Source organism: Dermacentor silvarum, chromosome 1 (genome assembly GCF_013339745.2).
Source record: "Dermacentor silvarum isolate Dsil-2018 chromosome 1, BIME_Dsil_1.4, whole genome shotgun sequence".
NCBI lineage: Eukaryota > Metazoa > Arthropoda > Arachnida > Ixodida > Ixodidae > Dermacentor > Dermacentor silvarum.
In genome coordinates this window covers 307,234,316-307,262,217 of record NC_051154.1, presented here as the reverse complement: position 1 = coordinate 307,262,217, position 27,902 = coordinate 307,234,316, and the positions used below count along the sequence as shown (strand labels likewise).

The 27,902-nt window shown below is 47.9% G+C and overlaps 1 long non-coding RNA gene across 1 annotated transcript; it reads right to left on the bottom strand.

The window, feature by feature from the left end:
- Positions 1-327: 327 nt before the first annotated feature.
- On the bottom strand, positions 328-27,902 carry LOC125942239 (uncharacterized). The gene is made up of 4 exons (XR_007464926.1): positions 27,828-27,902; positions 26,010-26,097; positions 7,535-7,755; positions 328-420 (listed from the first exon to the last, which is right to left on the bottom strand). It is a non-coding gene; the product is annotated as an uncharacterized LOC125942239 (long non-coding RNA).

Genomic DNA, 27,902 nt, shown 5'->3' with positions numbered 1-27,902 from the left:
TCTTTGCTGGCACTGCTACACCACTTTGTTCACACTGTCTGTACACGTGTGTGTGTAAGTGTTCGTATGCTTTTGGGCTAGTTGGTGCACAGTTGGGCATGGACACAATACATTGAGCAAAAACATGTTCAGAAGTAATGCATATATTGCTCTAAACTTACAAGTCTCTCTTTAAAGAATTTTGTCTCATTTTCCTTCACAGGTACATCTGCACCAGCCACCTAAACCAAGACCCACTGGAAATGTACTTCAGCTGCATCAGACAGCGCGGTGGATGGAACCCCAATAACCCATCAGCTTCAGAGTTCCGACATGCTTACCACAAGACACTTGTCGCATGTTCGATGAATGCCAATGCAACACCACAGCTGGAGGGTATCTGCCTGCCCAGGAGTCAGGCACACGCCAGTGGCTTTTTCACTGCACAAAGCGATGACGAAGGCAATGCAAGCATGAGCACACACTGCAGCACTGGGAAACCAACAGCCACTCTCACAGAAGCTGTAATCGATCATGATTACTTTGCTATAAGTGAATATTTGGGAGAAGTAGTACAGTACATTGGTAGGCTTGTAGTCAGAAGCATTACAAAGAAGCTCTCATGTGCAGAGTGTGCAGCTCTGCTTGTGTCTGACACTGTGCACAGCTTGTTGACAACTTCGAAAGACAATGGTGACCTTATTGAACCTTCAAAATTTGTGCACGCTGCATTACATGCCTCTGAGTGCATCAGCACACTGATGTGCACAAAGAAAGCATTGAGACACTCACACTCAAAGTATTTCAAGAGTTTGCTCACCTGAACAGCAACATGCTTCAGCAAATACACCATTATCATGAAGAACCACAACACATTATCAACCTTGCAAAAGTGCTGCAGGCCAAATATGCAGCACTGCGACCGCGAGTTTTTGGCCGACAAATCACTGAACAGAGCAGAGGGGCATATATAAGGCACGTATTGACAAAACACATACTGTTCCTACATCAGTAGGAACATGTGTAAGCATCCTCAAAGCATCAGTGGCTGCAAGCTCCAGATCTGAAACGTTTCAATAATGCTATTGAGAGGACACAGATAACAGTAAGGGAATAATATCGGACTAACAAAATCAAAGATACTTAAACAGACTGTCTCACACAGGCCAAGATCAGTGGTGGTGTGAGCAATGTAGAGTTCAGCATGATGTGTTTACAAACAACAATGTGCCAACTTTAAGGTGTACACATAGCGCATACTGAAGTTAGACCACTGGTGCCTTGCTGTCGGTTGTAAGAAATACATTGTAAGAGTCGCATTCACACTGGCAGGACAAGGCAGATCTGACAAAAAAAGAATTATGGGGTTTTACGTGCCATAACCACCATATGATGTATGAGGCATGCCGTAGTGGGGGACTCCAGGTTAATTTGGACCACCTGGGGTTCTTTAACGTACACCTAAATCTAGGTACAAGGGTGTTTTATGCATTTGGCCCCCATCGAAACAGATTTGACCAGTGTGATGTGTGATGATGATATGTGGCGTTTGATGGCGCAAGGGCCAAGTGTGGCCAAAGAGCACCAAGGCAGTAATGATGAGTGCTCAATGGACTAATGGTTCATGTGACGTGGCTGTATAGAGGCCTAAAACTCAGAGCTAGAAATTGCTTAAAATATATAGGAATTAAAAATATGATAGTGACTGAAGTGGGGTATGCTATGAGTATGAGATGTGTAACAAGGTTGTGAGAGCATAACATGTATTTAAAAAGTGAAATAGCACTACAGCCTCACCTGGTCCCTTGAGTACAAGGGCCCAGAGGCACGTGCTATAAACAAGGGTTCACATTGCAACAGCGGCCTCTCGCAGGAGGCCGTGCTACGAATTTCTTGGACAGAATACGTTGAGGGTATGGACATCATTCAAGAAGGCTAAAACGGATTTCATTTCGAATAGCGGTTCTCTGCCTAGAAACAGTGCCAGGTGAAGCGGTATGCACTGCCTATATGCCAAAGGGAAGTGTCTTTTCCTCTCGGTTTGTGTTTCACGACATTCCAGGAGGACATGCTGAACACTGAGGGTGTCCCCACATCTACTACACATTGGAGGTTCACCGCCAGTCAGCAAAATATGTGTACCATAAGTGTGCCCTATTCTGAGACGACAGAATAGGACATCACTTCGTCTTGAGTTGGTCAGGGATGGCCAGTACCCTAAATGTGGCTTAACCACGTGAAGCTTATTAAGCATTTCAGCGTCCCACTCACTTTGCCAGTAGGTTCTGAGTTTGTTCTGCAAATATGGCTTCAGGTCTATAACTGGAACAGCTATGGACGTGTTGCAAGATTTTGTATCTAAGGAAGTTGCCATTCGGTCTGCTAGCACATTACCTTCAATACCTCTGTGTCCAGGCACCCAGCATACCGTTACATGTTGGCCAGATGCATAAATAGTACATAGGAGAGAGAAAAGATCTGCAATTACTGGATTTCTATGTTTGCAGCATGGCATCAATGTTTTAACAACGCTTAAGGAGTCTGTGTATATGACGGCCTTATGTAGTTTTAACTGCTTGATGTGTTTCGCAGCGCACCATAGTGCATACGCCTCTGCTGTAAAGATGCTTGTATGATGGTGAAGAACATCTGACTCCGAATAGGATGGGCCGACGGCTGCATAAGACACGCCGGCATGCGATTTAGATGCATCTGTGTAATATTCTGGGCACGAGTACTTAAATTGTAACTCTAGAAAATGCATATGAATGTGGGCCTCTGGAGCGTGCTTCGTTACCTCCACAAATGACGTGTCGCAGTCAATGATGTGCCACAACCACGGTGGTAACGGCTTAGCAGGGGCCATTAGGCGATTTTCAAGAAGCGGAACGTCCATATCTTCGCTCATCCTCCTCACATGGAGCGAGAATGGCTCTCTCGCTGCAGGCTTGTTATGAAAAAGTGTTGCAGAGGTGATATCGTTGATGATGGAATAACAAGGATGGTCTTTATCAGTACGTGCTTTCAGAAAGTAATTAAAAGTAGAATATGACCGTTGTAGATCGAGGGACCATTCGTTCGATTCGACATAGAGGCTTTGAACAGGGCTTGTCCTGAAGGCACCGGTGGCAAGGCGGATACCAAGATGATGCACAGGGTCCAGCATCTTGAGTGCACTGGGGGCAGCAGAGTGATATACTACAGCGCCGTAGTCTAAACGCGATCGTACAAGGCTCCTGTAGAGGTTCATGAGGCATTTCCTGTCGCTACCCCATGTTGTGTGTGACAGTATTTTCAGGATGTTCATTGTTTTCAGGCACTTAGTTTTGATATACTTGATGTGAGGAATGAATGCCAGTTTTGAGTCGAGTATAACGCCTAAGAATTTATGTTCAGTGTTGATTGGTATGCGTTGTCCATGGAGCATAATATCAGGATCTTGTATTAAGCCTCTCTTTCTAGAGAAAAGTACACAGGAGCTTTTGAGGGGGTTTAGCTTAAAACCATTTTCATTTGCCCATTTTGAAACTTTGTTCAGTCCGAGCTGAACCTGACGCTCGCATATTGCAAGGTTACAAGACTTAAATCCTATCTGCACATCATCAACATATACTGAGTAAAACATAGAGGATGGTATGGCTTTGTGAAGGGAATTCATTTTCACAATGAAGAGGGTGCAACTAAGCACGCCCCCTTGTGGCACACCAGTCTCTTGAGTGAAACTTCTGGACAGGGCATTGCCCACTCTAACGCGGAATGTGCGGTTAGACAAGTAACTTTCTATCATGTTTAACATGTTGCCGCGTACATCCATTGCAGATAGGTCTCGAAGGATTCCGAATCGCCATGTTGTGTCATAGGCTTTCTCCAAGTCAAGAAATACAGATAAAAAGAATTGTTTGTGTATATAAGCGTCTCTAATGTTTCCCTCAATGCGAACGAGGTGGTCTATTGTTGACCTACCTTCCCTGAAACCACATTGGAAGGGGTCAAGTAGACGGTTGCTTTCCAGATAATAGATTAGACGCCGGTTCACCATTTTTTCATATAACTTGCACACACAGCTTGTTAGTGCTATTGGCCTATAGCTGCTGGCTAATGCGGGGTCCTTGCCTTGTTTATAAATTGGGATGATAATGGCTTCTTTCCATGAGGATGGAATATGTCCAGATGACCACATGGTATTGTAAAGACACAGAAGCGTGTTTAATGTTTCCGAGTGCAGGTTCTTGATCATTTCGTATATTATACGGTCACCACCTGGTGCTGAGTTGCTGCAAGAACTGAGAGAAGCCTTGAGTTCTGCAAGACTGAACGGACGGTTGTAAGGCGCTTCTGTTGCGCACTTTCGTTTGAGGCGCTCCCGCTCTGCATGTTCCTTGAACTTTAAGAAAGTAGGCTCATAGTGGGATGTACTAGAAATGCTTTCAAAATGCTCGCCCAGAAAATCGGCCTGATCTTTCATACTGTCACCTTGAGTGTTTACTAAGGGAAGTGGTTGTGTTTCCCGGCCTTTTAATTTGTTCACTCTGTTCCACACCTTACTCTCATCCTTGTAAGAATTGATGCTACTTATGTACCTTTCCCAACTGGCCCGCTTAGCACGTCGACGTATTCTCCTGCCCTGTGATTTTGCCTGTTTGAAATTAGTGAGATTCTCCGCAGTTGGAGAGTCGCGGAGCAGGCCCCAAGCTTTTTGTTTTTTCCTTGCCTCTTTACATTCATTGTTCCACCAAGGCATACGACGCTTACTAGCAAGTCCGTTAGTTTGTTTTATGCATTTTTCAGCAGCGTCAATTATAAAACCTGTAAAATATGCCACAGCATCGTCTATATTAAAAGAAACTAAAGCATCCCACTGTAAGTACGTAATCCTTTTAAACAGTTCCCAGTTCGACGAGTCGGTTTTCCATCAAGGAACCTGTGGAGGGCAGCCAGCTTGCTTTGTTAGATTTAAAACAATAGGGAAGTGGTCACTTCCGTAAGGGTTTTTTATGACCTTCCAGTCAAGGTATGGCATTAGTGTCGGAGAGGATATGGTTAGGTCTATTGATGAGTATGACTTATGTGTGGCGCTATAAAAGGTGGGTTCTTTTTTATTCAGCAGAACCGCACCAGAACATAAAAGGAAGTCTTCTACAGTACGCCCTCTTGCATCGCAGCGCGAGTCGCCCCACAGCATATTATGGGCGTTCAGGTCACCTGTTATTATGAATGGCTCAGGGAGCTGATTGACAAGCGTATGAAGTTCCGTAAGCGCCAAACGATGTTCGGGTGGTACGTACAGTGAACAGACTGTCACCAACCTGTCAAACAGTATTGCCCTAACAGCTACTGCCTCTAGATTTGTTTGAAGGTGGAGGTGTCGGCAAGCAACTGACCTCTGAGCTATGATGGACACGCCGCCAGACGCGGTCTGGCCATCATCGCGATCTTTGCGAAATACTGTATAGTGTGTTAGAAAATTTGTATTTGATGTTTTTAAGTGTGTTTCCTGAACACAGAACAGCCTAGGATTAAATTCTTGTATTATTTCCATGATGTCGTCTAAGTTGTTTAGAATGCCACGGGCATTCCAATGAATAATTTGTACCGCCATCTTATTGAAGAGAGGAGTGTTCTGTGTTCAGGTGTGTAGTGTCTTAGGTAACAGGACCGTCGTCCGGCCCTGTTATGGGTTTTTTGTTTGTTTTGGCGCGCTCGAGAGAGCCACGCCGGTTCTTCGGCACCAAAGGTACCGGTGTTGTTTCCATCGCCTCCTGGGAGGCACTGGATGCCCGCACGTGCGGGCTGCTTGTTCGTTTTTCGGACCTCGCCTGATGAGGCTTGGTCTTGAGACCCGACGTACCTGGGGTAGCGGGTCTCTGTGGCTGGGTGGGTGGAGCAGATTGGACTGCTGCCACCACCGGGGCGGGGGGCGCCACAGCCGACCGCTCGCTGTGCGCGGGCCGGACAAGTGGCGGAGGCCGGTGCGACGCTGCCCCCTGACGCGTCGCATCGGCATACGTTGTGCTGTGGAATGGTGAGCACCTTTTACGCGCTTCTTTGAAAGAGATGTTCTCGCGCACTTTGAGAGTGATAATTTCTTTTTCTTTTTTCCAGTTAGGACAGGATCTGGAGTAAGCTGGATGTTCACCATCACAGTTTACACAGTGAGGTGTCGCTTCGCAGTTATCTGAGGCGTGACCTTGGACTCCACATTTCGCGCATGTAAGTCTACCACGGCAGCTCTGCGAGCCGTGGCCAAATCTTTGACATTGGAAACATCGTCTTGGATTAGGTATGTATGGTCTGACAGCTATCTTAGTGTATCCGGTTTCTATTGTTTGTGGCAGATCGCAAGTGGCAAAGGTCAGGATCAGGTGTTTTGTAGGAATTTCTTTATTGTCTCGTCGGATAATGATACGCTGTACGTTGGTTACATTTTGCTCTTTCCAGCCCTCCAATAGTTCGGTTTCGGACAAGTCAATGAGATCTGCATCAGAAACTACTCCGCGTGCTGTATTCATAGAACGGTGAGGTGAAACGGTAACAGGAATGTCTCCAAATGCCACAAGCTTGTTGAGTTTATTGTGCTGCTCTTTATCACGGATCTCAAGCAGGAGGTCCCCGCTCGCCATTTTGGTGACTTTGTAACCTGGGCCAAGGGCGTCAGTCAAGCCTTTTGCGACTAGAAAAGGGGATACAGTTCTTGCTGGTTTTTCGGTCTTCTCACTGTGAACTACTTGGTAACGGGGAAAAATTTCTCTTGGTCTGAATAAACTTAATAGTTATTCGGTGCGTCCCCTCTTGTGAGGGTGACGATCAAGTAAACGGGGAAATGCAGGCGTTCCCATACTGGTTTGGTTTATTTCGGCGGCAATGGCGGCCACCCACCACGGAGCCCAACTAGGGGACGCTGCAGCACTTAACGCGTAAGGCTGCAGGCGCCAACCGTACATTGCCACTATAACCTAATATATTATACCCAAGGGAGGGCACATACACAAGGTTAACCCAAGCCGCCTGTGAAAATTAGGAAGTGACGGAAGAGAAGAGATGATAGGAGAGTAAAAGAAAGGAGATAGGAAAGCAAAAGGTTGGAGAGGGGGACAGGAAAAGGCGACCACCGGTTTCCCCCGGGTGGGTCAGTCCGGGGGTGCCGTCTACGTGAAGCAGAGGCCAAAGAGGTGTGTTGCCTCCGCCGAGGGGCCGTAAAGGTCCAAACACCCGGCATTGGCTCAACCCCCAGGATCCCCTTTTCCCCGGACACGGCTAAGCCGCGCACGGCTACACGCGGGAGGGTCCAACCCTCATGTGCTCGGGTACGTGGTGTCGCAACGCACCAAACGCCTGCTTACGCAGACGCCCCTGCGGGGGATTTGACCAGTGTGGAAGTTTCACATAAGCTGCCACTTAAAAAATGCACCTCGCACATAAATGCATAGATAATGCAAGGACTCGTCCTTTCTTGCTAAATGAATGGTCATCGACTAGCTAGCTTGACATTCCAGTGTTGATGTGCTCATGTAACAATGGAATGCCAAGAATCATGCAGACAATGTGCAATACTTACCCATCAGTTGCAGCATTGCATCATGTTGGACAGCATAAGGCAATGGTGCAAGGAGTGTGGCTTGTCTTATGAAGATGGTGTTTGATCTCATCTGATTATCACCCTGAAGTCTCAATGGGGAGGGCATGAGTGAAACCGTGGTCACTGAAGGCTTACTAGGTTGGTGCTCTACGTTTCCATGCTGACACTGTAGTGGAGCTGGTATCGTGAATTCTGCACCACTGGAATGAACAAAATGAATTTTTTTTACTTTGCTTTTGGTTTTGGGAACAACAATTTCATGAGTACCTACACTCATCTGCGACGCATGACAACTGTTTATTAACAAGTGTAAAATTCTGCTTGTAATACCTTGTTTTTTTTGCACACCTTGTTGAAATGTTGCACTTGAGGATTAGTGTTTCTTTGTTTTTTCATAAGCAAAGCCATTTCCTTCATTGATTGTACTGCTATGCAGCCACAACTACGGTTTACTTCTTATTGTAGGCTGTATCTTACATTACTTCGTAAACAATTATGCCACTTCATTACAGTTACACTAAATCACAAAATGTGAATTGAGGTCACTGTGACAATTTCATTCGCATACCTGTGCATGTGTTATTGTGGAGTGTTGGATATGCCTATGTGACCCACCAGAAATCGGTTACAGCACAAGCTACTTCGTACAGATGCAAATAAATCATTACAGAATTGAGCACCACCTGTAATGCAGTTATACGTGATGCATACTCCAAAGGTGCACCTTCAATGTCTGTCACATGTATGTTACATGTGTATTCTGCATGAATGTTGCAGCTTCACTGCATATCACCAATGCATATTACCCGTAAGTGCCCCTTCATAGCACTTCTGCCGCCATTTCAATGTGATGTATGTTGTATAGGGCGTAACACTTATTTTGTGCGCAAAGCTCGAAAGCTTGTTAGGTTATTCCCGTGGGCCTAGGGATAGGTCCACAGATTTCATTGCAGTGCTATTGTTCACAGTTTTTTCTTTTGTTTTCTGAGCATGAGGTGTGAAGTGTTTGAATCAGTGTTACGAGTTCTCCATGCCTGTTTTCTTGTAGGCTCTCATGTTCTGTCAAACTTTGGTGATACAGAACAAACTAGCAGAACACTGTGATATGTACTACAATTCCAAATGTGGGTGTGTTTCACAGATAAGAACAAAGTTACAGATGGTGATCTTTCCTTGCAATTTTCTTGGGTCTGTAGTACTTTTACACAACCTACTCCATTTACATATGAGTATAAGCATCTGTACACTGTGTGGAGGCTACTGCCTTACATAGTATTTGTTAAACGACTGTTCTATCAGCATTGTACCTACTGTCACGTAGTAACGATGAAGCAAACAGTCGTAAAACTGGGAATGACGAAACTGATTCTTTATTGGGCGAACCTGTGCCCGCAAAAGCAAGTTACACTTGAAGCACAACGATAGCGGCGAACACAGTCGGCGATCGTCGAAATCTCATCAGCGGCGAAACGCGTCAGCTTTTATACCTGAGTCATCAAAGGTTCTAGATAAATCCCTGATGCCCGCGTGTCTTCCAGAAAGTTCTAGACAATTCGCGTCAGTCATGCAATCAGATTACATGGACGTCGGTGACCGCAGACGACGGATAGAAGCATTGATAACGTCCGAGAAGCTTCCAATGCAGGCGCGTCCTGCGCCGAGCGATAACGTTTAACATTTGTCAGCCAATGTTGAAAGCTGCCACCGGTGAAAGATAAACATGTGTACGTGTCAATACCCTCCCCTTAAAAAGCATCGTCCCGATGCTACAAACAAACACGAAAGCGAAAACAAAACCATGCGTAATAAACAAAACAACAAAAAACAATAACAAAGTAACAAAGTACCTAAGTTTGTCAGCGGGCGTAGAAAGGCTTAAGACGCACCACGTGGATGACTTCAGGTCGTGCCCGGCGCCGCTGTGATTGCGAAATGCCGTCTGGCACGACCTCATAGTCCAGTGCGCCAATACGTCGGGTGATCTTATATGGTCCGAAATAGCGACGTAACAGCTTCTCGCTAAGTCCTCGTCGGCGTATCGGAGTCCAGACCCAAACACGGTCACCGGGCTGGTACTCGACGTAGCGTCGTCGAAGGTTGTAGTGTCGGCTGTTGGTCCTCTGCTGGTTCTTGATGCGCAGTCGGGCGAGCTGTCGACCTTCTTCGGCACGCTGCAAATAGGTGGCAACGTCGAGATTTTCTTCGTCGGTGACGTCCGGTAGCATGGCGTCAAGCGTCGTTGCCGGGTTCCTTCCGTAGACCAGGTTGAACGGCGCCATGTGCGTCGTTTCTTGCACGGCCGTGTTGTATGCGAAGGTCACGTACGGAAGGATAGCATCCCACGTCTTGTGTTCGACGTCGACGTACATTGCCAGCATGTCGGCGATGGTCTTATTTAGGCGCTCGGTGAGGCCATTCGTCTGCGGGTGGTAGGCGGTGGTCCGGCGATGGCTTGTGTGGCTGTATCGCAGGATGGCTTGAGTTAGTTCTGCCGTAAAGGCAGTACCTCTGTCGGTGATGAGAACTTCTGGGGCACCGTGACGCAGGAGGGTGTTCTCAATGAAGAATCGGGCTACCTCGGCAGCACTGCCTTTGGGCAAGGCTTTTGTTTCGGCGTAGCGGGTGAGGTAGTCCGTAGCTACGACGATCCATTTATTCCCGGACGTCGACGTTGGAAAAGGCCCCAGTAAGTCCATCCCAATCTGCTGGAACGGTCGGCGAGGTGGCTCGATCGGCTGTAGAAGTCCGGCTGGCCTTGTCGGCGGTGTTTTGCGTCGCTGACAGTCTCGGCATGTCCTTACGTAATGGGCGACGTCGGCAGAGAGGCGAGGCCAGTAGTATTTTTCTTGTATCCTCGCGAGCGTGCGGGAAAAACCCAGATGTCCAGCCGTTGGGTCGTCATGGAGAGCTTGCAGAACCTCTGGACGCAATGCTGAGGGTACCACGAGGAGGTAGTTGGCTCGGAGAGGCGAGAAGTTCTTCTTTAGGAGAATGTCGTTTTGCAAGAAAAACGACGCCAATCCTCGCCTGAACACCTTCGGCACCGTGACGGTCTTGCCTTCCAGGTAATCTACAAGGTTCCTTAGTTCCGGGTCGGCTCGCTGTTGTTCGGCGAATTCGTCGGCACTGATGGGTCCCAAGAAAGTGTCGTCATCCTGGTCATCCTGTGGCGGCGGTTCGACGGGGGCGCGAGACAAGCGGTCGGCGTCAGAGTGCTTTCGCCCGGACTTGTAAACGACGGTGACGTCGAATGCTTGAAGTCTCAGACTCCATCGTGCGAGGCGACCTGAAGGATCCTTCAAGTTAGCTAGCCAACACAAGGCGTGGTGGTCGCTCACAACTTTGAAGGGCCTGCCATAGAGGTAGGGGCGAAACTTTGATGTAGCCCAGATGATGGCGAGGCACTCCTTTTCTGTTGTGGAATAATTTGATTCCGCCTTCGATAGCGACCGGCTAGCGTAACTTACAACCCTTTCTAGTCCGTCAGTCCTCTGCACAAGCACGGCGCCAAGTCCTACGCTGCTTGCGTCGGTGTGGACTTCGGTATCGGCGTTTTCGTCGAAATGCGCAAGGATGGGCGGCGATTGTAGGCGTCGCTTCAGTTCTTCAAATGCTTCGATTTGCGGCGTCTCCCACTTGAACTCGACGTCGGCCTTCGTGAGGTACGTCAGTGGCTCGGCGATCCGTGAAAAATCCTTAACGAAGCGCCTGTAATAGGCGCACAGGCCAAGAAATCTACGCACTGCCTTCTTGTCGGCGGGCGGAGGAAAGTCAGTGATGGCCGCCGTTTTCTGTGGGTCAGGGCACACTCCAGACTTGTTGATGACATGGCCCAAAAACAAGAGCTCCTCGTATGCGAAGCGGCACTTTTCTGGCTTCAACGTGAGTCCGGAGGTCTTGATAGCTTGAAGAACTGTTTCAAGGCGCCGCAGGTGTTCTTCGAAGCTTGAGGCAAACACAACGACGTCGTCCAAATACACGAGGCAAGTCTGCCACTTCAAGCCTGCCAGTACTGTATCCATGACGCGTTGGAAAGTCGCAGGTGCCGAGCAAAGACCAAACGGCATGACCTTGAACTCGAACAGTCCGTCTGGTGTTATAAAGGCAGTCTTCTCCCGGTCCCTCTCGTCGACTTCGATTTGCCAGTAGCCGGTTTTGAGGTCCATCGACGAAAAATACTTTGCGTTGTAGAGTCGATCCAAGGCGTCGTCAATCCGTGGGAGGGGGTATACGTCCTTCTTCGTGATCTTGTTGAGGCGACGATAATCGACGCAGAAACGTAGGGTTCCATCCTTCTTCTTCACTAACACCACGGGGGACGCCCACGGACTCTTGGACGGCTGGATGATGTCGTCGCGTAGCATTTCGTCGACTTGTTGCCTTATGGCCTCGCGTTCGCGCGCCGAAACTCGGTACGGGCTCTGACGGAGTGGGCGGACATTTTCGTCGGTTATGATGCGGTGCTTGGCGACAGGGGTTTGTCGAACTTTTGACGACGACGAGAAGCAGTCCTTGTATTGCAGGAGCAGAGCTTTTAGTTGTTCTTTCCTATGCCTGGGAAGGTTCTGATTGACGTCGAAAGTTGGTTCAGGTACTATAGTCGTCGTTGCAGGTGCACTGGAATCCGTGAAGGCGAAAGCACTGCTGGCTTGTACTATTTCGTCGATGTAGGCGACCGTGGTGCCTTTGTTAATGTGCTTGTATTCGGGGCTGAAGTTCGTGAGCATCACCCTTGCTTTCCCTGCACGTAGCTCAGCTATGCCTCTAGCGACGCAAATTTCACGGTCGAGCAGTAAGTGATGATCGCCCTCGATGACGCCCTCCATGTCTGCAGGCACTTCGGTACCGACGGAAATCATTACGCTGGAGCGAGGCGGAACGGTGACTTGTTCTTCTAGCACATTCAAGGCATGGTAACTGATGTCTGTATCCGGTGGTATCGCGTTGTGCGTTGAAAGCGTTACCAACTTGGACCTTAAGTCGATGACTGCACCGTGTTGGTTTAGAAAGTCCATGCCTAGGATGACATCCCTGGAGCAGTGCTGCAGGATTACGAAGCTCGCCGGGTAAGTGCGGTTGTTCACAGTGACTCGTGCTGTGCAGATTCCAGCCGGCGTTATTAGGTGGCCTCCCGCTGTACGGATATCGGGTCCTTGCCAGGCAGTCTTCACCTTCTTCAACTTGGCGGCGAACGGGCCAATGAAGACGGAATAGTCGGCTCCAGTGTCGACGAGAGCAGTGACGTGATGACCATCGATTAGCACGTCTAAGTCGGTAGACCGTCGTCTGGCGTTGCGGTTAAGTTGTGGCGTCGGATCACGGCTGCGTCGGCTTGCTCCGCTGCTGCTACGTCGCGTCTGTAGGTCTTCTTTCGGCGGCGAAGTGTTGTCGTTAGGGCTCTTGCCAGGCGGTGTGCTGATACCTCGTCGTGGTGATTCGCGAATCTTCTTCGTCGGCGGCGGAGGATCTTCGGTATTGCGTCGTACAGCAACCGCACCTCCATTGGTTGCTGCCTTTAGTTTCCCGGGTAAGGACTGGGAGATCGGCCCCGAGTGGGACCGGTGTACTGACGGCGATGGGGCGAGATGTAGCGGCCTGGTGACGGCGAGCATGAGGGTCGTCGTGGTTGCCACTGAGCTCCGGCGAGGTAGTCGGCGATGTCACGTGGTCGCTCCCCAAGCTGTGGACGTGGCGCGTTGACGGCGAACCCTCGTAGGCCCATCTCGCGGTATGGGCATCGGCGGTAGACATGGCCGGCTTCCCCGCAGTGATAGCAGAGCGGGCGGTGGTCGGGGGCGCGCCAAATGTCCGTTTTTCTCGGGTAGCTGCGCTGGGCGACGGGCGGGCGTGCTGGCTGCGGCGGCGGCGCTGGGCGACGGAATTGCGGCGTTACGGGGCCCTGGCGCGAGCGCGGAGGGGGGCCTTGACGACGGGCGACGGCGGCGTATGTCATCGCTTCCGGCTGGGGTTACGGCGATTCGGGAAGTCCTAGCGATTGCTGGATTTCCTCCCGCACGATATCGGCGATGGAAGCAACTTGAGGCTGCGACGACGGTAGCAACTTCCGCAGCTCTTCGCGTACTATCGCCCTGATGGTGTCTCGTAGGTCGTCGTAAAGTCCTTGGACTTCGGCGTAGTGTGGCGTCGAACGGCGATTGTATTGCCGGTTGCGCATGTCCAGTGCTTTCTCGATCGTCGTAGCCTCCGAGAGAAAGTCTTGGACTGTTGTTGGTGGATTCCGTACCAGTCCGGCGAATAGCTCCTGCTTAACTCCCCGCATGAGCAAGCGAACTTTCTTGTCTTCGGGCATAGCTGGATCGGCGTGCCGGAACAATCGAGTCATTTCTTCAGTGTACATACCGATGCCCTCATTCGGGAGCTGTACACGGTTTTCCAGCAAGGCTGCAGCTCTTTCTTTACGGACGACGCTCGTGAAGGTGTCCAGGAAGGCGGCTCGGAAGAGGTCCCAGGTTGTTAGTGAACGTTCCCTATTCTCGAACCAGGTTCTGGCGCCATCTTCAAGAGAGAAGTAAACATGGCGCAGCTTTTCGTCGCAGTCCCACTTGTTGAACGTAGCGACCCGGTCGTATGCCTCCAGCCAGCTTTCGGCGTCTTCACATGGCGAACCGCGGAAAGTCGGCGGCTCCCTGGATTGTTGCATCACGACCGCAGATGTTGGCACAGGGGCTGTCATGGTAGCTGCTGCCGAGGTCATGACTTTTGTCCTCTTGGTCTTCTCAGGTAGGGGTTCGTACTCCGGTGGCAGGTTCAGTAGCCTGCGACTAGCTCGCTGGTCGGGGTAGGCGTCGACGTCTTCTAGACGGTGTGGGCTTGGCTCACGGCTGGACGGGGGGGTCCGGTACAAGGACATAAAAGCACCTCCACCAGATGTCACGTAGTAGTGACGATGAAGCAAACAGTCGTAAAACTGGGAATGACGAAACTGATTCTTTATTGGGCGAACCTGTGCCCGCAAAAGCAAGTTACACTTGAAGCACAACGATAGCGGCGAACACAGTCGGCGATCGTCGAAATCTCATCAGCGGCGAAACGCGTCAGCTTTTATACCTGAGTCATCAAAGGTTCTAGATTAATCCCTGATGCCCGCGTGTCTTCCAGAAAGTTCTAGACAATTCGCGTCAGTCATGCAATCAGATTACATGGACGTCGGTGACCACAGACGACGGATAGAAGCATTGATAACGTCCGAGAAGCTTCCAATGCAGGCGCGTCCTGCGCCGAGCGATAACGTTTAACATTTGTCAGCCAATGTTGAAAGCGGCCACCGGTGAAAGATAAACATGTGTACGTGTCACTACAGTGTTTGGCCCCTGTTTGTTACTTGTAACATTGGTATTTACCACGGCGTTATAAACATCTCAACATGTTTTACTTGCGCTGAGCCGGTGCAACGTGTGACACAGTACACACTTGTCATGATTGTATGATAAACTACACTAGAGTTACACCTATTTAAGAAAACAGTTCTGATAAATGTAACCACATTTATATTGCTGTATTTAGCATGTGAAAGTGCTCCATGAATATGCGCTGGTTTGCATTTTCTGCTCACTGTAAGTATGCTTAGCAAACTCGCTGTCCAGTGCGATCAATGTGACAAAGCTTACAGATTTGACCACTTATAACATTAACAGGACTATTAGTGGCGTCTCTGCTGAAACTTAAGGCAGACCAGAGCGAGAAAAGTATGAAGTATTGGAGCTGTACATTTCTCCAATTAATATGTTTTTTTACGATTTAATCTTGCTTTGTGTACTTTAGCAATTATATAGCACTGTTTTTTAGCCGAGTCTTAAATAATGATTATCCACATTTTGCCACTTCATCTTCCACCACTATCACCTCATCCTCAAGTCCTTACTTGTCCCATACCAACACATTTAGACCCACTTTCTTTCCTTGAACAATTGAAACATGAAATGCTTTACCCAGTACTAACCTTTTATTGCCAGCTGGTACATATGTGCATAATCCAACAAATTACCCTTTTGTGCAAGCATGTGTACATTTCTGTAGTTAACTTGTACCTATGTTATCTATGTCTCACTGTCATTATTCTTGTTAGTAGTTTCTGTGGCTTTTCACTCTTGATTTTATTGTCGTTTTTTAGTTTTCATTATTTGTGCACTTGTTTCCATTGCTTTCTGTTTGCCATTTCTTTGTATATATAGTTATAATGCTCATAAGTGTGTTTTTCCACTTTTGTATGGTTTGTTCTGGTAAATTTTCAATTATCACAGTATGTACTCTCCGATGTCTGCTTTAGCACCAGCGCAAGCTGAAGTATGTCTCACTGAATAAACCCCGTATGAACTGTGCACAACAATTCCAGCAATCATGATAAAAGCTGTGGCTGCACCCTACATACCCACAGTCTTTCATTTGAAGCAAACACCGACACATGAATGTTACCGTATATAAATGAACTTGCCTGAAACTAGTGCAAAGCTTCTTTTTTACTCAACCTTTCAAGCCACTGGAGAGGTGCATTTTTTACGTAAGCAGAGGCAACTCTATAGTCGCAGATATTGCAGTTAGATTGCTGATTTATTTCACATAGCTGCAGCTACTTGATTTCTATCTTTGCAGATGTCACATTCACACGTGCATAATGTAAATGTTTGGTGAAAATGCAAGATTACATTTCTTAGCATTAATTACTCAACCTTGTGAAGATACCTGTGTAATGATACCTGTGTGTAAGATAATGATCTGTAATGATGTGTGTAATGATGTGATAATGATGTAATGATGTGTGTAATGATACCTGTCTAATGCATACTTCATGTATCGTATCATACAACTATGGGTAGACATCCAAACACGACAGAAGTTCACACAGATATGGGGCTTGAAGCGATGAACAGTAGTCGGACAAGGAATCTCATTAGAACCAACTCATCGACAAGGGGTCTTGTCTTCATCAGTGTAGCAACTGCTTTCCTAAGCAGTGTTTTTATGTACGTGTATCTCTCTCCCCTACCCTCAATGGGGGAGGAGAATAAGCCAATGCATGGTAGCCAGTAAACCAGTAGTGTACATAGCAGTAGCATTAATTATTTGTTTGTCCTCAGGGCAGCGTCCTGGGTTCTTTATTATTTCTTATCTACATTAATGACCTTCCATCTCATATATCATCAAACATCCATTTGTTTGCCGACAATTGCATAATATACCGTGAATTTAAACTCGGGCAGATTATCTGGTACTACAACAGGATCTTGACACAATTTCATTCTGGTGCTCGAAGTGGCAGATGATGGTTAGCGCTGAGAAATGCAAACTAATGACGTTCAGCCGAAAGCAGTCAAACTCGACTGACACATACTCTCTTAACAATAAACCCTTATTGGCAACAGACCCCTACAAGTACCTTGGCATTAACTTCACTTCTAAACTATCCTGGGCAACACACATTGAAAAAAAGCATCGCGTACACTCGGATACCTAAAACGTAATCTTCATGCGGCGCCATCTATAACACGAAAACTAGCATATCAGACATTTGTTCGTCCACAACTCGAATATGCATCCTCTATCTGGTCACCTCACCAATCGTATCTAATCGACTTACTAGAATCTGTGCAAAACCGCGCTGCATGTTTCATCACCTGTGACTATAACTGCTACTCCAGTGTGACTAACATGAAGGCTTCGTTATCATTACCATCCCTGGAATTACGCAGGAAGACAGCCATTCTATGTTTATTCCATAAAGTAATCTACAGCGCGCACGTAAATACTTTGCCACTATCAAAACCTCATCGCATATCTCGCAGGCTTCATAGTCAGCATAGTGTTGTTGGTCTTTTTGGCCGCACTCAAGCCTTTAACGCATCTGCGCTAGCACGTGCCATTATTCAATGAAATGACCTCCCTGATGATGTAGTGTGTATTCATGATCACGCGGCATTTAGAAATAAAATACTAACCATGCATGACTGTGTTAAACATAGTTGATATCTTGCAATCATGTTTATACATTAAATAATGACAGCATGTTGGCCTGTTCAATATACATAAAATAATGACAGCATGTTGGCCCGTTCAAATATGTATAATACATACTAAGTGTCTTATTATTAGTATTACACCTATGTTATCTCTCACATTTTTCCATTGTATAACGCTTGGTTTTTGAATTCCTTTTGTTTTCTGCTCTTGTAAAAATTTATTGTATAGTCCCCCTCACATAATACTCTTATGTGTAGCCTGTGAGGTATTTGTAAATAAATAAATAAATAAATAAATACTCATTACTATTATCATTACGATTATATTTTTGTGGTCTTACACCTGGTTATGCCAGGGCTTTTTATGACCCCGACACTGAATTATTTCATTTATTTGCGATATATATATATATATATTGTGACACTCGATCTTCGGTGCGTTCTGAGTTAACGCCTCAACAGGATGTGGGGCATCCAAGAGGTGTGAAGAAAGACGACAAAGTGCGGCTAGCTAGCTGAAGCTCGGTCGGCACTCTGCTGATCAAGGCCGTCGCGACTCACTCTACTTCGCTTATCATTACGCCAAGCCTTTTGTTGGCATAACAGAGTGGTGGAGTGTGCTGGGTACGACACAACATACCACGGAGCCGCAACATCTAGAACTTCGCCGGAGCCGCCGTCTCACTGGGCTCTCGCCAACGACGTTCGTCATGTCTCAGGACATAAGTGCACAAACGCCAGCGCCAGGTGTACCAGCTCAAAGGTCAACGCCAGTTGGACCTTTGCACCACATGGAACCACGCTCGTTCTCGGGAACAGCAGGCGAAGATGTCGACGAGTGGCTGACGCACTATGCACGGGTGAGCGGTTACAACCGTTAGGACTCAGTCACTCAGCTTGAATATGTCGTTCTGTTTCTGAGTGAGACAGCGCTGATGTGGTTTGAAAATCACGAAGACTTCCTGACAACTTGGGAGCGCTTCATGGAAGAAATTAAGAAGTGTTTTGGAGACTCCTACGCCAAACAGAAACGCGCAGAGCGAACCCTAGCTCTTAGAGCTCAGACTCCTGGAGAAACATGCACCATGCACATCGAATAGTGAATTCACAGATGTCGGACATCTCCTTAAAGGAATTGCAGATGTCTACAATTTCCTTATAGGCAGGGAACACGTTGATTCCGTCTCGGATGTCATACGTCACTGCCGTACGTTTGAGACGTTGAAGACTCGTCGCATTGCGCCAAAATTTGGACGACTGGCGAATGTGACAACCGTTGGCAGTGTCGATGAGAGCCCGTCCGCCGATCTTTCGTCTACTATACGGCAGATCGTGCGTGAAGAACTGCGGCGACACGAGGTACTTGCCTGCAGCGTCATGCAACAACCTGCTGCAAAACACGGCGCTTGCAGCAATATGCGCTCCATGGCAACCGTCGGTATGTGTCACGGACATCACCCACAGAGGAGCTCCATGGCCTCGTCAAGGCACATTTATGCCCGAACAACGACGAGAACACCCTCGCTCAGGCAGGTTTTCACGCTGACCGACTGTATCTCCTGTTCAGCAGGTTCAGCCACTTGGCCACACGATCCCCCACGGATGAGCGCTTCGAGGAGCCATTCATCGATTGTCGGTTACCTGTGTGCTACAGCTGCGGCAACTTGGGCCACCATTGCCAGGTACTGCAATCGCTGCCAACCACCGAGGTTCGACCGATCTATGATGTCAAGGCAGTACCGCGCTCCATTTGATGAAACGTACTCACCCTCGCACACATATCCAGGAAGCAACCCTCACCAGCACCCGGGGACGCTGCGGAATCGTTCTCCAGCATCCGTTTGCTGTTTGACACCACCACCCGCTCCTCGCTTAAGCCGGTCGCCGTCTCCACGGTGTCGCTACCCGTCGCCACCTCCGGAAAACTAGTCAGCGCGGCCGTTGGAGGTGAGGTCGCTGGACAATCTTCGATGTCGACAGAGATACCTCCACCCATTTGTATGCTTAAGAATAAGGTGTCTGTACTGATTGACGGGGTTTCAACAATGGCCTTAGTGGACACAGGAGCAGTGGTGTCAGTGATGAGTCTTGCATTTAAAAGCCTCCTAGGACGAAAAGTGATGTTTCGCTGGGACCGTGCTGATACGTTTCGTGGAGTGAGTGGGGAGTTGTTACGTCCTGTCGGGGTTTGCAATGTGGACGTTATCTTGGGCGGTCAAATATTTAATGCAGAGTTTGCAGTTTTGCCTCATTCTACGCATGACATAATACTGGGCCTTGATTTTTTTAAACAGTGTGGTGCCACTGTCGACTGCAGAATGGGAGAAATTAGTATAGATACGAGCTTTTCGGCTGTGTTTACGGATGGTCCACCGCATCACGAAAGTGTGCTTTGTGTGTCGAGTGATACAGTTGTGCCTCCGTTATCTGCAACGTGTTTCAGTCGCCTGTTTGCCTACCACCAACGGAACGTTTGATGCTATCGTGGAGCCCGTTCATCTGAGCTGCATCAAAAGGAATGTGCTGATACCGAATTGCACGCTGTCAGTTGTTCACGGACGCATAAGCTTATGGACCGTAAACTGTTACAGTGAACCTGCAATACTACCACAGGGTCTGAAACTTGCCGCCTACCATGAAGATCAAGTGCTGTCAGTCGCCGTTCTTACAGAAGTCCCTGATTCTTCGGATGAACGCCGTGTCGTTAATGCATGCCCTGCTGCAGACTCCTCCATTCCAACTATGGTGAACAAGACACTCAGCACTAGCCAGCGTCAGGAAGTCGCGAATATTCTGCTAAAACACGCCGGACTGTTTGACTTTTCACAGCAAGAGGGGCCACCATCGTTTCCCCCTTCTCGTATACACCATCGCATAGATACGGGATCTGCCCAACCATTTCGACAGAAGCCGTACAGAGTCTCACCATCGGAACACAAGGTGATCAACGATCAAGTCCGCGAGATGCTAAGTAAGAATGTTATCCAAGAATCCTGTAGTCCGTGGGCAGCGCCAGTGATCCTGGTTAAAAAGAAAGATGGCACATGGCGATTTTGTGTTGACTACCGTCGCCTCAACACCATCACCAAAAAGCATGTGTATCCACTTCCATGTATTGATGATGCCATCGACTGCCTTTCATCAGCATCTTACTTTTCGTCTGTTGACTTGAGGTCGGGGTACTGGCAGATCCCTATGCACAAAGAAGACAAAGAGAAAACGGCATTTGTAACACCAGACGGTCTTTTTGAATTTAATGTGATGCCGTTCGGGCTCTGTAATGTGCCTGCGACTTTCGAGCGCTTCATGGACAACATCCTGCGTGGTCTGAAGTGGGAAGTGTGCATGTGCTACCTAGACGATGTAGTGATTTTCGGGCGCACGTTCAGTGAGCACAACGCATGTCTCGATCTTATGCTAGACTGCTTGGGAAAAGCAGGTTTGGTGCTAAACTCGAAGAAATGTCATTTTGGAGAGTGCCAAACACTGGTCTTGGGTCATCTAGTGGACAAGGACGGCATACGACCTGATCCAGCAAAGACTGCTGCTGTCGAAGCCTTCAAACAACCTCGCTCAGTAAAAGAGTTACGCAGTTTCCGAGGCCTTTGCTCATACTTCCGCCAGTTTATTCGTGGGTTTGCCAACATCGCGTATCCACTGACATGCCTCCTGCAGAAGGGCGTTCCCTTCAAGTGGACCCCTGAATGTGAGGCCAGTTTTTGTGAGCTGAAGTTTCTTTTGACGTCCCACCCCATTCTCCGCCACTTCAACCATGCGGCTCCCACGAAAGTTCATGTGGACGCTAGTGGTATTGGCATCGGTGCAGTTCTTGTTCAACGCGTCGATGCCAAAGAACACCTCGTCGCCTATGCGAGTCGCTTGTTAAGCAATTCTGAGCGCAACTATACAGTCACAGAGCAAGAATGTCTCGTAATGATTTTCGCAGTACAGCGCTTCCGTTCATACCTGTATGGGCGCCACTTCACCATGGTGACAGACCATCATTCTCAATGCTGGCTGGTTAATCTTCGTGATCCATCAGGCCGGCTTGCGCATTGGACACTTCGCTTACAGGAGTATGATTTTACCGTTTCTTATAAAAGCGGCCGATGGCACGCGGACGCTGACTGCCTCTCGCGCATGCCGCTTTCAATGACAGACTGCGACGCGGACAATTTCGACCGCTATATCGCATCACTGGAGCCAGGGTTTCCTGATTTTCATACCTTCAAGGTCGAGCAACAAAAAAGACAGAACTTTAGAGCCACTGCTCATTACCGAAAGGAAATCAGCACCATCCTCTCATTTCTGTGTTCGTGATGGGGTACTGTACAAAAAGAACTATTCTACTACAGGCCCATGACATCTCCTGGTGGTCCCAGAGAGCCTCCGTGTATCCATCTAGCGCGCTATGCATGACGATCCAATGTCTGGTCATTTGGGATCTGCGCGAATGCTCTACCGCGTACAAGAAAGGTTCTACTGGCCTAGAATGCGTCAGACGACCGACCAGTACGTGTCCAGCTGCAACGAGTGTCAACGTCACAAGTGTCCGACGAGCGCTCCTCCTGGCCGACTACATCCACTGCCACCCCCAAGCACTCCGTTCGAGCAAGTCGGCATCGACCTTATCAGTCCTTTCCCGCGGTCATCTGATGGGAATCGCTGGATTGTCGTGTGTGCCGATCACTTGACGCGCTAATGTGCGACAGCTGCTATACCATCGGCAACTGCAACTGAAGTGTGTATTTTTCTGCTGCGTTTCGTCATTCTCCGACACGGACCTCCCAGAGTCATCATCAGCAATTGTGGATGGCAGTTCACTGCAGACGTGGTCGAAGAGATGCTCCGTCTATGTGCTTCAGATTTTCGACATTCCACACCGTATCATCCCCAAACAAATGGCCTGATGGAACGCACCAACAGAACTCTTACTAACATGCTGTCCAAAAATTAAATTATGGGGTTTTACGTGCCAAAACCAGTTCTGATTATGAGGCACGCCGTAGTGGGGGACTCCGGAAATTTGGACCACCTGGGGTTCTTTAACGTGCACCTAAATCTAAGTACACGGGTGTTTTCGCATTTCGCCCCCATCGAAATGCGGCCGCCGTGGCCAGGATTTGATCCCGCGACCTCGTGCTCAGCAGCCCAACACCATAGCCACTGAGCAACCACGGCGGGTAACATGCTGTCCATGTATGTTGCGTCAGATCATAAGAACTGGGGCAGCTGCTACCTTTCATTACTTACGCATTTAATACCTCACAGCACGAAACTACGGGCTACAGTCCCTTCTTTCTTCGTATGCTCGTGCGCCTCGTTATACGCTAGACACTATCTTCCCGTTTTCAAGCCACGAAAATCTTTGTATATCCGAGACCCTCTCTCTTGCTGAAGAGGCCCGACAACTTGCTTCTTTACGCACTCTTGTTTCCCAAGACCGCTCGAAGGAACGCTACGACCGCCGACGCCGACACGTCATATATGACCCTGGTGACCTAGTCTACCTAGACGATGTAGTGATTTTCGGGCGCACGTTCAGTGAGCACAACGCACGTCTCGATCTTATGCTAGACTGCTTGGAAAAAGCAGGTTTGGTGCTAAACTCGAAGAAATGCCATTTTGGAGAGTGCCAAACACTGGTCTTGGGTCATCTAGTGGACAAGAAAACGTGGTTTAAGTGAAAAACTGCTCGCCCACTATGTTGGACCGTATGTTATTACTGATCGTATCAGGGAACTGACCTACCAGAACCCAATTGAGGACAAAGCCGTTTGTGGAAACCAACAAGAAAACGTGGTTTAAGTGAAAAACTGCTGGCCCACTATGTTGGACCGTATGTTATTACTGATCGTATCAGTGAACTGACCTACCGCATAGCACGCCTCACATCAAGTGGCTGACGGTCAGCAAAGATTGAACTTTCGCATGTTGCACGTTTAAAGCTCTTTATCCCTAGACAACCTGTTTGATATGCCCGGCGGGCTTCGTCTGCGTGGAGGGCAATGTGACACTCGATCTTAGGTGCGTTTTGGGTTTATGCCTCAACAGGATGTGGGGCATCCAAGAGGTGTGAAGATGACGAAGTGCGACCTAGCTAGCTGAATCTCGGTCGGCACTCCGCTGATCAAGGCCGTCGCGACTCACTCTACTTCGCTTATCAATAAACGCTTTTTGTTGGCGTAACAATATATATATATATACATATATATATACACTTCTTTGTACTTTCTCACAGCGTATTCTCTATTAACTCCCTATAATACACAGTTTATTAACTTTTTTTATGTTTCGTTAATATTTTTTTTCCGTTCTCGTACCATGCAGTGTCGTATTATTTCTGTTTTTGAACGGGACATTTATACATATTCTTTGCTTGCAGTTTTCATTTCTACTCTTAACGGAACATTAATGGCTAGAACTCAGTTTCTTTGACCACATTATGTCCTCCCAATTCCCTTTTTCCCTCCTTTTCAAATTCCAGACAGATTATACGAATATTTATTGCATTCTTAATCATGCAGACTTAATTGGTTCCATCTGCATCTGAAGTTACATGTCATGTAAGTTCTTTTCAGTTTCCAATTTTTATCTCCACTTTTTAAAGAACCCAACAGTATCCCTACTGTTCCCCTTTTCATAACTGCAAGCCTCCCTTTAACCCTCCCCTTTAATTTTCAGTCCACTTTCTTTTTTAATTACCTACCCCACACCGTCTTATTCTCCTCCCTCAGTGAGGGTGGAAGAGAGTCACCAACACATACAAGAAAATGGTGCTAAGGAAAGCAGTGGTTGCCCGGACGATAACGAAGCCCCCTTGTCAAAATGTTGGCTCAGGGACATTCCTTGTTCAATTACTGCCCATAACTATGGGTACAGCATGCCTTGTATATTTACTTTACGTGATTGTGATGACAGGTTATTTTGTTTAATGGTTTCTGATGGTTCTCTAGGAGCCTCCCAGAACCCAATTGAGGACAAAGCCGTTTGTTGGAAAACGCACACAAGCATTTATTAAAACCATTATCACCTGAAACGAAAAGTAATCCATAAAACAAACACTCAAAAATACTATCACGGCAGGAAACGCACTCGGAGCTAGAACCAAAATGATAGCGGGCAAGTTCGGGCAGGCCGCGAGTGTGTGGCACACAAGTCTCGACGCGGAATAGCGGATGTGAGACGACGAGAGAAGCAGCGTCAATCTCACCAATGGTCAGGGTGTCAGATCGTTGACCGGGCGACCAGAGCGTAGCAGCTCTGGCTTGGAGGAAGAAGACAGGCGGCTCGGCGGCACGGGTAGACGGCGGCGGTGGCATTCTGGCCTGGCAGCTGGTCGTGGAACTCGGGCCCGTAGCCCGACAGCTCACATTCTGCCCATGGGCGCAGACACTCACTGGCCTCGGGCAGCAGCAGTTGACGATCGGGCAGTGTGGCAATGCCCAGGAAGGCAGGTAGTTTGGCAGCATGGGTAGACGGTGGCAGTGTTCTAGCCGGGCAGCTGGTTGTGGCAGTCGGGCCCGTAGCCTTACAGCTCACGTTCTGCCCACGGGCGCAGACGCTCACCGGCCTCGGGCAGCAGTTCCCTAACGAATGGAGTGGCGACGCCCAGGAATAGGTTAGTAGGAGGCCCCAGCCGGGTGAAGTCCTGGTGGCTCCGGGTCCAGAACCCGACGGCCGTCTTCAACCCCCGATCCGGTGGCCGACCTTCTCCTGGTGCCCCGCTTCTGGAACTCTCCCCCCTTCTGCCAGCGTGCCTAGTTTTTCTGCCACTCTGGCCGATTTGTCGTTTCCTCATTGGCTGCTTGAGGTTTCATGTTGTCTTGTGATTGGCTTTTTCTTTTAGTTTCTTGTGCCGCGTGTCCACGCGCACTTCGACGTTGTTGTCTTTAGCCAACACGAAATTCACCTCGGCGCGCGCTCTCCTTGTCGTCTGCTTCTTGTCTCAATCCACCGCACCGTGTCGCGCACTACACATCACAGTAATGTAGCCTTCAGTATGGTAATCCTAGCAGGCACTTTCTCATGTCACTAAGCACATACTGCACTAGAGTTAGCATATACATTTCAGCAGGCTAAGCCAAATTTCATGCCGAGCACTTACGGGCATCTAGCCAAACAATACCTAGGCAGCATTCACATAAAACTTTTACCTTTTTTGCTGTAAATGCAGGCAAGTTGTATAACAATCAGGTTACTACTGTCCAGATTTTTTAAATTAAAAGCAGCTGCTATTATCTTCTTACTTCAGCATGTCAGCATCTATCTTGCAATGGAACTTCTTCAATGGGCTGCTAACGTCGCTGGCATGCATGCTTTGTGCAAGTGCCCTTTCCTCAGAATATAATTAAATTACAAGGCAAGCACTAACCAAATCAAAATGAAGACAATGACACCAGTATTAGTACAGGTGCCAGTGTACAGTTGTCTACAGAGATAGGCTAGTAATGTGTCACATTCAGCTAGTATCCACATACCTTGGCAAAACAGGCCTCACTTGTGTGCCACGTTGATGTGCCAAATGTAAACATCTGAATGACTTCGTCCCCATTAGACAGGCTTTTCCTAAAATGCAGGAAACGATGCTGCAAACCAGGTGTGCCATACATAGGAATGTACCTGTACAAGGCCACAGAACAAAAAATGTGGTCATGCCAAACGTACTTAATGAAATGCATTCTTAGAAGGAGAAAAGGGAACCACAACTGATCATCACATTATGTTTCTTGAATAACAGAGAGGTATATACAGCTACTGGTATGCCAATAAGAATTGTAATAACTGCCTGTTTTGTACGTCATGAAAGAGGAATGCTGTAATAGTTGCACTTGCGAATGTTGGCAGTAGTGCTATCAGGTATCATGCTCTTGTAGTGCTACTATATCACATGTTTTAAGAGTTCGGCTAGTTGGTATTTTGACATAAGAACCATCTTGAAATGCAGCAGAACGCAGCGCTGCATTTGCAGCGCCTGTGTTTGTCTTCCTCTCTGCTGTGCCGGCCCGTTGCGCTGCATTTCAAGATTGTTCTTATATCACATGTCCTTGTGTTTTCTGTACTTTTATTTAAACCAATGCAGTAGTGTGAAGCCCCACCTGCATTAAGCATATACGTGTTTTACAAAAAAATGTTCTGCGGTTACAGTGCATTCCTCGCTAGATCATTCAGTGTTCACTTCCTAATTCTGCCTTAGTGTGTTTTGCAAGCAAACCAAAGAACTGTGCTTGATTGTCCTATTTTCCTTTTGCTACGATTCCTTCATCTGTCAATCTCATGTAAACCCTGGCAACATTACAAAAATGAATGACTACAGCAACGCGTATACACACTGCCCCCATTTATCTTAATACTAATCTGTAAACTCAAAAGTATAAGGAGTCAATTTCGTGCAGACATTAACCAAATTCAATTGCAAGGAGCATTGACAGCATGACACCACCACACACTTCCAGGTTTTGCAATGCACCAATAATTTTATGAGCAGGGAAGGCCAACCTCATTACCTATAGTGTTTTTCTTTCTTCATCTGTACTACAGTATTTGAAACGCAGCATTTTCTTTTCCAGTTATCAGATGCAACATTCTTTCGTCAGTCCCGTGGCACTGCGTTAGAGCAATCGCAAGCTGAAATATAAATGAAAGCTGCAAGCTTTCAAATAATTATGCATGGTGTGCGCCGGAAACGTATGCTGCATACCCCCATAATCTAACGAACGTAGCTGGTACGGATTTCTAATGGGCCTGGTAAAATCCAGCGTACTTGACAGACCACAACTGAACCACAACCGATCGCACATCCCACAAGAAAGCATCACTAGATGCAGTATCGCGACGCGTTACAATGATCGCATACGCCGGCCCGATCGGTCCATCCCAGGAATTTTAATGAAAACCGCCACTGAAACTTACTTGTGGGGATATGCCACGTTTTCTACGTGCTTTAAAGGTTCTAAGCATAAAACATGTGCGTAGTACTGTACTTCAAAAAAAAAAAATTATGGGGTTTTACGTGCTAAAACCACGACATGATTATGAGGCACGCCGTAGTGGGAAACTCCGGAAATTTGGACCACCTGGGGTTTTTTAACGTGCAGCTAAATCTGTACACGGGTGTTTTCGCATTTCGCCCCCATCGAAATGCGGCCGCCGTGGCCGGGATTCGATCCCGCGAGTACTGTGCTTGTACGTTACCTTCTTTTTGCTCTTCTGAAGTTTGATACAGCGGCTCACGCTACGGCGTCAACCTAACACACTTAACAAAGCAACGTCAAAACAGTCAAAACATGTTCCCTCACCTTTTACGATGCCGTCGCTTTCTCGTCAGGGCTTCGTCAACACGCCGCGACACACACACCGCTCCAGCCGCTAGC